General features: G+C 49.0%; 1 pseudogene; it reads right to left on the minus strand.

Moving 5' to 3' along the window:
- Positions 1–1,805: 1,805 nt before the first annotated feature.
- LOC121009089 lies at positions 1,806–1,985 on the minus strand (annotated as a pseudogene).
- Positions 1,986–9,146: the final 7,161 nt, after the last annotated feature.

Raw genomic sequence — 9,146 nt, forward strand, 5'->3', positions numbered from 1 at the left:
AGTTCAAGAGAACGAGTGCCTCTACTCACAGCCGGATCTGCAAAATTGAAAGACCCCTTATGCAGTACTTGTATCCAGCAGTAAAGCAGCAACTCACCCTGATTCTACACCACGTGGGATGCCACGGTGGGGCTTGCAGGATTTTACGTGAGTAACAAACTGAATACTGCTGAAAATATATGCATTGCTGCACAACAATTCATTCACACCGCACTGCCACTTTGGAATGAAAAGTATGCCTAACTAGCTACACTGCTGGATCGCAACTTTGTGTAATATAGTACATTGATGAACTGTGCTGACCGAATAGTGCTATATTAAGCTGATTCTTAGGAGACCTATGGTATAACAGGAAGATCGCTTTTTAGGAATAGAACCATCAGTGAGACCTACTGCCCTCTTATATTGCCGAGTCTCCAGTGACACTTTATGTTTTATTTATTATTCGACTATTCTGAGCACTGCTATATTTAATCACATAATTATCATATTTTACCTTACAGGTTTTTTCACTCTACACAATTGTTTTATATCACTATTGGTTTCTATTGCACTATATGTTTACATGTACACACGTCGATATATAATTATTTTTACGTTTTATCTGGAGAAATTCCCGGCACCGGCCACTGCTATAATTAATAGAGGACACTCAGTCTGCTTATTCCCATGCAGCCTGGTCAACTCCGGCCATCCCCATCTAGTAGTTGTATCAGTGGACTGATCCATTTATAATTTTTATCTGATATTGTATTTGGTGTTTTAATTGCAGCATTTTTTAGGGTAATATTCTGTTTAGGATACATATATATCCATTCATGTATGGTGACGATCTGTGTATTAATTGTCATTAATAAATAGTGTCACTTTGCTAACTTTGTGAACCAGGTATAAGAGTGCCCATTCTTTTTATTTTACAAATGAATCCAGAATTGATCATCATGAATAATGGTTTGAATGACTCTGTTTAATCGATTGGCCAGAACTTTAGCCAGAAGTTTTACATCCACTGTCAGGAGAGAAATGGGCCTATATGAGTCCACCAGTGAGGGGTCCTTGCCTGGCTTGGGTATCACCACAACTATCGGCCTCTCTCATGGAACAGGGCAATCTGCCATTACGGTAAGCATCTTTAAAGACCCTTAACAGATGTGGAAGTAGTAACTCCCCATGTTTTTTAAAGAACTCCCCAGGAAGACCGTCCCCACCAGGCGCCTTCTCATTGGGTATGGAGTTCAGCGCCATCTTCAATTCCTCCAGGGTTATGTCCTCCTCAAGAAGCGATCTATTCTCCTCAGATAAGGCAGGGACATTAATCCCTTCCAAATATCCAGCTCTACCAGATTTAGTGCCTTCTAATAAAGTAATGTATTAGTGGGGGGAAGGGAGGAGGCAGGGACACTTGCGGCAGGGCCGGTGCAGTGCCCGGCGCTGTGCACACACCGGCGCACGAGCACACAAAGATTGACGCATAGAGGAATAAAATTTATGTCATGAGTGTGACAACTATTGACAACTCTTTGCGGTTGTCTAAAATCTATTCCATACACGTTCCCTGATAGGGGACGTAACAGGGATTAAACTGATAGGAATAGTACTACTTAACACACCACTCATATCTGGTGGCACAGTACATTGCAAGACGTACGCGCAGTGCCCCAAATTGGAAGTAAGAGGACCGACCAAGCATCTTTTTCCATCTCCCGGTTCCTAAAATCTACTCCATACACGTCCCCTGATAGGGGACGTAACAGGGATTAAACTGATAGGAATAGTACTACTTAACATACCACTCATATCTGGTGGCACAGTACATTGCAAGGCGTATGCGCAGTGCCACAAATTGGAAGTAAGAGGACCGACCAAGCATCTTTTTCCATCTCCCGGTTCCTAAAATCTATTCCATACACCGGCCCCTGATAGGGGACAAAACAGAGATTAAACTGTTAAGAACAGATTTTTTTTTTATTAAAAAAAAAAGAGGACAGCCTCTGCGGAGCTGGGTATTTTTTGGCCGCGTTACTGAACGCTCATGCACAATGGCTGTAGGCTCATAGGTCCTTTTGCGGGGGTGACAAACCTGGTCAGTCAAACCCAAGGCAACATCATCGACCTCATCCCATATGCGTTTTTTCTGGAGCGTGCCCTGCGAAGAGTGCTGGATCAGGCTGTAGATGAGTATGAAGAGAAAGAGTTGTGGTCACCATCACCATCAGAAGCAGCCTTGTCGTCGTCGATTGCTGGACCTGTGGCAACGCAGAGAGAGGAGTCTGAAGAAGAGGAGTCAGAGGAGGAAGGTGGCTTTGAGGAGGTGGAAGACCAACCACAGCAGGCATCCCAGGGGGCTTGTTGTCACCTTTCAGGGACCCTTGGTGTTGTTCGTGGCTGGGTGGAGGAAGAGATCTTCAATGACGTCAGTGAGGACAAGGAACTGGACATGGCTAGCTTGGTATCCAACCTTGTGCAAATGGGGAGTTTGCGGTTGTGCAAATGGACTGTTTGCAGTTGTTTGCGGTGCGTTAAACGGGGAGTTTGGTCTGTCACTGTGAAGCGTGCATAACCCTTACACTACCTGATCGATACAACATCATACCTGATGTTTTAAAGCACGTTATTCCAAACAATTTAGGAATGTTAGGTGATTTATGCCCTTTATGGATTAAAACCAGACTCTGCGTCAACTATGTAATTTTCCATGGGACTTTTGCCATGGATCCCCCTCCGGCATGCATCAGTCCAGGTGTTAGTCCCCTTGAAACAACTTTTCCATCACTATTGTGGCCAGAAAGAGTCCCTGTGGGTTTTAAAATTTGCCTGCCTATTGAAGTCTATGGCAGTTTGCCCGTTCGCGAACATTTGCGGAAATCCGCGTTCGCCGGAAAATTTTATGTTCGCGACATCTCTCCACAGGATCTGGCCAATCTTCTGAGGGCAGTCGTCACCTTTAATCTTACTGTATTTATGATTTTGTTTTATATCTTTATATAATATAAATAAATGTTATTTTGTTAAATAATATAATGTATATGAGAATTGTTTCATATCATTTAATATGAAAATTTGAATTATTTTTTACAGTTTATTATTCATCGTTAGCTGGCAGTAGATCATTAAAGTAATTATCTTCTGCTTGCAAACTATGATAATTTCAGCACTCTTCTCCACAGAAGAGCAATCAATAGCAAGCAATGCTTCTCTCCTGATTATATCATGGCTGATGTAAAGTAGCATACCAGATTAATTTAAATTAAGCTTTCCATCTAAACAATAGATCATTAGTGATCGGAGGAGAAGGATCCCTTGACATGCTGCAATCACCTCACCAGAATTGGTATTGCTGGGCATTATAGCTTTGTAAGAACTGGAGGACCACTGATTGGACATCCCAGGATTACCATAACGCCCCTTTCACACGAACGATTCCCACGCATCGGACTCTCAGCGTGTGTCAGGGAGAGCACCTGTCCTGAACTTCCAGCACTGCCGGGGTTGCATAACATTATACTGATTTATGATTAGAGTTGAGCGAACACCTGGATGTTCGGGTTCGAGAAGTTCGGCCGAACTTCCCGGAAATGTTCGGGTTCGGGATCCGAACCCGACCCGAACTTCGTCCCGAACCCGAACCCCATTGAAGTCAATGGGGACCCGAACTTTTCGGCACTAAAAAGGCTGTAAAACAGCCCAGGAAAGAGCTAGAGGGCTGCAAAAGGCAGCAACATGTAGGTAAATCCCCTGCAAACAAATGTGGATAGGGAAATGAATTAAAATAAAAATAAAATATATAAAAATAAACCAATATTAATTGGAGAGAGGTCCCATAGCAGAGAATCTGGCTTCATGTCAGCAGAGAATCAGTCTTCATGCCATAGCAGAGAATCTGGCTTCACGTCACCCACCACTGTAACAGTCCATTGTCATATATTTAGGCCCCGGCACCCAGGCAGAGGAGAGAGGTCCCGTAACAGAGAATCTGGCTTCATGTCAGCAGAGAATCAGTCTGCATGTCATAGCAGAGAATCAGGCTTTACGTCACCCAACACTGGAACAGTCCATTGTCAGATATTTAGGCCCAGGCACCCAGGCAGAGGAGAGAGGTCCCGTAACAGAGAATCTGGCTTCATGTCAGCAGAGAATCAGTCTGCATGTCATAGCAGAGAATCAGGCTTCACCTCACCCACCACTGGAACAGGCCACTGTCACATATTTAGGCCCAGGCACCCAGGCAGAGGAGAGAGGTCCCATAACAGAGATTCAGGCTTCATGTCAGCAGAGAATCAGTCTTCATGTCATAGCAGAGAATCAGGCTTCACGTCACCCACCACTGGAACAGGCCACTGTCACATATTTAGGCCCAGGCACCCAGGCAGAGGAGAGAGGTCCCATAACAGAGATTCAGGCTTCCTGTCAGCAGAGAATCAGTCTTCATGTCATAGCAGAGAATCAGGCTTCACGTCACCCACCACTGGAACAGGCCACTGTCACATATTTAGGCCCAGTCACCCAGACAGAGGAGAGAGGTCCCGTAACAGAGAATCTGGCTTCATGTCAGCACAGAATCAATCTTCATGTCATAGCAGAGAATCAGGCTTCACGTCACCCACCACTGGAACAGGCCACTGTCACATATTTAGGCCCAGGCACCCAGGCAGAGGAGAGAGGTCCCATAACAGAGATTCAGGCTTCATGTCAGCAGAGAATCAGTCTTCATGTCATAGCAGAGAATCAGGCTTCACGTCACCCACCACTGGAACAGGCCACTGTCACATATTTAGGCCCAGGCACCCAGACAGAGGAGAGAGGTCCCGTAACAGAGAATCTGGCTTCATGTCAGCACAGAATCAGTCTTCATGTCATAGCAGAGAATCAGGCTTCACGTCACCCACCACTGGAACAGGCCACTGTCACACATTTAGGCCCTGGCACCCAGACACAGGAGAGAGGTCCCGTAACAGAGAATCTGGCTTCATGTCAGCGCAGAATCAGTCTTCATGTCATAGCAGAGAATCAGGCTTCACGTCACCCACCACTGGAACAGGCCACTGTCACATATTTAGGCCCTGGCACCCAGACAGAGGAGAGAGGTCCCGTAACAGAGAATCTGGCTTCATGTCAGCACAGAATCAGTCTTCATGTCATAGCAGAGAATCAGGCTTCACGTCACCCACCACTGGAACAGGCCACTGTCACATATTTAGGCCCCGGCACCCAGACAGAGGAGAGAGGTCCCATAACAGAGATTCAGGCTTCATGTCAGCAGAGAATCAGTCTTCATGTCATAGCAGAGAATCAGGCTTCACGTCACCCACCACTGGAACAGGCCACTGTCACAAATTTAGGCCCAGGCACCCAGGCAGAGGAGAGAGGTCGCCTAACAGAGAATATGGCTTCATGTCAGCACAGAATCAGTCTTCATGTCATAGCAGAGAATCAGGCTTCACGTCACCCACCACTGGAACAGGCCACTGTCACACATTTAGGCCCCGGCACCCAGACAGAGGAGAGGTTCATTCAACTTTGGGTTGCCCCGCAATATAATGGTAAAATGAAAATAAAAATAGGATTGAATGAGGAAGTGCCCTGGAGTACAATAATATATTGTTAAGGGGAGGTAGTTAATGTCTAATCTGCACAAGGGATGGACAGGTCCTGTGGGATCCATGCCTGGTTCATTTTTATGAACGTCAGCTTGTCTGTAGACAGGCGGCTGCGTTTGTCTGTAATGACGCCCCCTGCCGTGCTGAATACACGTTCAGACAAAACGCTGGCCGCTGGGCAGGCCAGCACCTCCAAGGCATAAAAGGCTAGCTCTGGCCACGTGGACAATTTGGAGACCCAGAAGTTGAATGGGGCCGAACCATCAGTCAGTACGTGGAGGGGTGTGCACAGGTACTGTTCCACCATGTTAGTGAAATGTATCAGGTGGTGGTGCAGTTAGCTGTGGCGTGGTGACAAAATGTTTCCACATCTCTGCCATGCTAACCCTGCCCTCAGAGGAGCTGGCCGTGACACAGCTGAGTTGGCGACCTCTTGCTCCTCCTCTGCCTTCGCCTTGGGCTTCCACTGGTTCCCCTGTGACATTTGGGAATGCTCTCAGTAGCGCGTCTACCAACGTGCGCTTGTACTCGCGCATCTTCCTATCACGCTCCAGTGTAGGAAGTAAGGTGGGCACATTGTCTTTGTACCGTGGATCCAGCAGGGTGGCAACCCAGTAGTCCGCACACGTTAAAATGTGGGCAACTCTGCTGTCGTTGCGCAGGCACTGCAGCATGTAGTCGCTCATGTGTGCCAGGCTGCCCAGAGGTAAGGACAAGCTGTCCTCTGTGGGAGGCGTATCGTCATCGTCCTGTGTTTCCCCCCAGCCATGCACCAGTGATGGGCCCGAGCTGCTTTGGGTGCCACCACGCTGTGAACATGCTTCATCCTCATCCTCCTCCACCTCCTCCTCATCCTCGTCCTCCTCGTCCTCCAGTAGTGGGCCCTGTCTGGCCACATTTGTACCTGGCCTCTGGTGTTGCAAAAAACCTCCCTCTGAGTCACTTCGAAGAGACTGGCCTGAAAGTGCTAAAAATGACCCCTCTTCCTCCTCTTCCTCCTGGGCCACCTCCTCTTCCATCATCGCCCTAAGTGTTTTCTCAAGGAGACATAGAAGTGGTATTGTAACGCTGATAACGGCGTCATCGCCACTGGCCATGTTGGTGGAGTACTCGAAACAGCGCAACAGGGCACACAGGTCTCGCATGGAGGCCCAGTCATTGGTGGTGAAGTGTGTCTGATCCACAGTGCGACTGACCCGTGCGTGCTGCATCTGAAACTCCACTATAGCCTGCTGCTGCTCGCACAGTCTGTCCAGCATATGCAAGGTGAAGTTCCACCTGGTGGGTACGTCGCATATGAGGCGGTGAGCGGGAAGGCCGAAGTTACGCTGTAGCGCAGACAGGCGAGCAGCGGCAGGGTGTGAACGCCGGAAGCGCGAACAGACGGCCCGCACTTTATGCAGCAGCTCTGACATGTTGGGGTAGTTGCGAATGAACTTCTGCACCACCAAATTCAGCACATGCTCCAGGCAAGGGATGTGCGTCAAACCGGCTAGTCCCAGAGCTGCAACGAGATTTCGCCCATTATCGCACACCACCAGGCCGGGCTTGAGGCTCACCGGCAGCAACCACTCGTCGGTCTGTTGTTCTATACCCCGCCACAACTCCTGTGCGGTGTGGGGCCTGTCCCCCAAACATATGAGTTTCAGAACGGCCTGCTGACGTTTATCCCGGGCTGTGCTGAAGTTGGTGGTGAAGGTGTGTGGCTGACTGGATGAGCAGGTGGAAGAAGAGGAGGAGGAAGCTGAGTAGGAGGAGGAGACAGGAGGCAAAGAATGTTGCCCTGCGATCCTTGGCGGCGGAAGGACGTGCGCCAAACAGCTCTCCGCCTGGGGCCCAGCTGCCACTACATTTACCCAGTGTGCAGTTAGGGAGATATAGCGTCCCTGGCCGTGCTTACTGGTCCACGTATCTGTGGTTAGGTGGACCTTGCCACAGATGGCGTTGCGCAGTGCACACTTGATTTTATCGGACACTTGGTTGTGCAGGGAAGGCACGGCTCTCTTGGAGAAGTAGTGCCGGCTGGGAACAACATACTGTGGGACAGCAAGCGACATGAGCTGTTTGAAGCTGTCTGTGTCCACCAGCCTAAATGACAGCATTTCATAGGCCAGTAGTTTAGAAATGCTGGCATTCAGGGCCAGGGATCGAGGGTGGCTAGGTGGGAATTTACGCTTTCTCTCAAATGTTTGTGAGATGGAGAGCTGAACGCTGACATGGTTGAGATGCTTGGTGACGCAGGTGGTGGTGTTGGTGGTACATCCCATGTTTGCTGGGCGGCAGGTGCCAACGTTCCTCCAGAGGCGGAGGAAGAGGCCGAGGCGGCGGCAGCAGCAGAAGAGGCCGAGGCGGCAGCAGCAGAAGAGGTAGCAGGGGGATCCTGAGTGACTTCTTTGTTTTTAAGGTGTTTACTCTACTGCAGTTCATGCTTTGCATGCAGGTGCCTGGTCATGCAGGTTGTGCTAAGGTTCAGAACGTTAATGCCTCGCTTCAGGCTCTGATGGCACAGCGTGCAAACCACTCTGGTCTTGTCGTCAGCACATTGTTTAAAGAAGTGCCATGCCAGGGAACTCCTTGAAGCTCCCTTTGGGGTGCTCGGTCTCAGATGGCGGCGGTCAGTAGCAAGCGGAGTCTCTTGGCGGCGGGTGTTCTGATTTTGCCCACTGCTCCCTCTTTGTCTTTTGCTACGCTGTTGGCTCGGTCTCACCACTGCCTCTTCCTCCGAACTGTGAAAGTCAGTGGCACGACCTTCATTCCATGTGGGGTCTAGGACCTCATCATCCCCTGCATCGTCTACCACCCAGTCTTGATCCCTGACCTCCTGTTCAGTCTGCACACTGCAGAAAGACGCAGCAGTTGGCACCTGTGTTTCGTCATCATCAGAGACGTGCTGAGGTGGTATTCCCATCTCCTCATCATCAGGAAACATAAGTGGTTGTGCGTTAGTGCATTCTATCTCTTCCACCCCTGGGGAAGGGCTAGGTGGATGCCCTTGGGAAACCCTGGCAGCAGAGTCTTCAAACAGCATAAGAGACTGCTGCATAACTTGAGGCTCAGACAGTTTCCCTGATATGCATGGGGGTGATGTGACAGACTGATGGGCTTGGTTTTCATGCGCCATCTGTGCGCTTTCTGCAGAAGACTGGGTGGGAGATAATGTGAACGTGCTGGATGGACTGTCGGCCACCCAATTGACTAATGCCTGTACCTGCTCAGGCCTTACCATCCTTAGAACGGCATTGGGCCCCACCAAATATCCCTGTAAATTCTGGCGGCTACTGGGACCTGAGGTAGTTGGTACACTAGGACGTGTGGCTGTGGCAGAACGGCCACGTCCTCTCCCAGCACCAGAGGGTCCACTAACACCACCACGACCATGTCCACGTCCGCGTCCCTTACTAGTTTCTTTCCTCATTGTTACCGTTCACCACAATAAGAAAAATATTATTCGGGCCAATGTATTGAATTAAAATTCAGGCCTTTTTTTACAGACACCTAACACTGTCTGGCTATCTATTTAGGTACCGTATTACACTAATACAGGCACAC

Source organism: Bufo bufo, chromosome 7 (assembly GCF_905171765.1).
Source record: "Bufo bufo chromosome 7, aBufBuf1.1, whole genome shotgun sequence".
Taxonomy (NCBI): domain Eukaryota; kingdom Metazoa; phylum Chordata; class Amphibia; order Anura; family Bufonidae; genus Bufo; species Bufo bufo.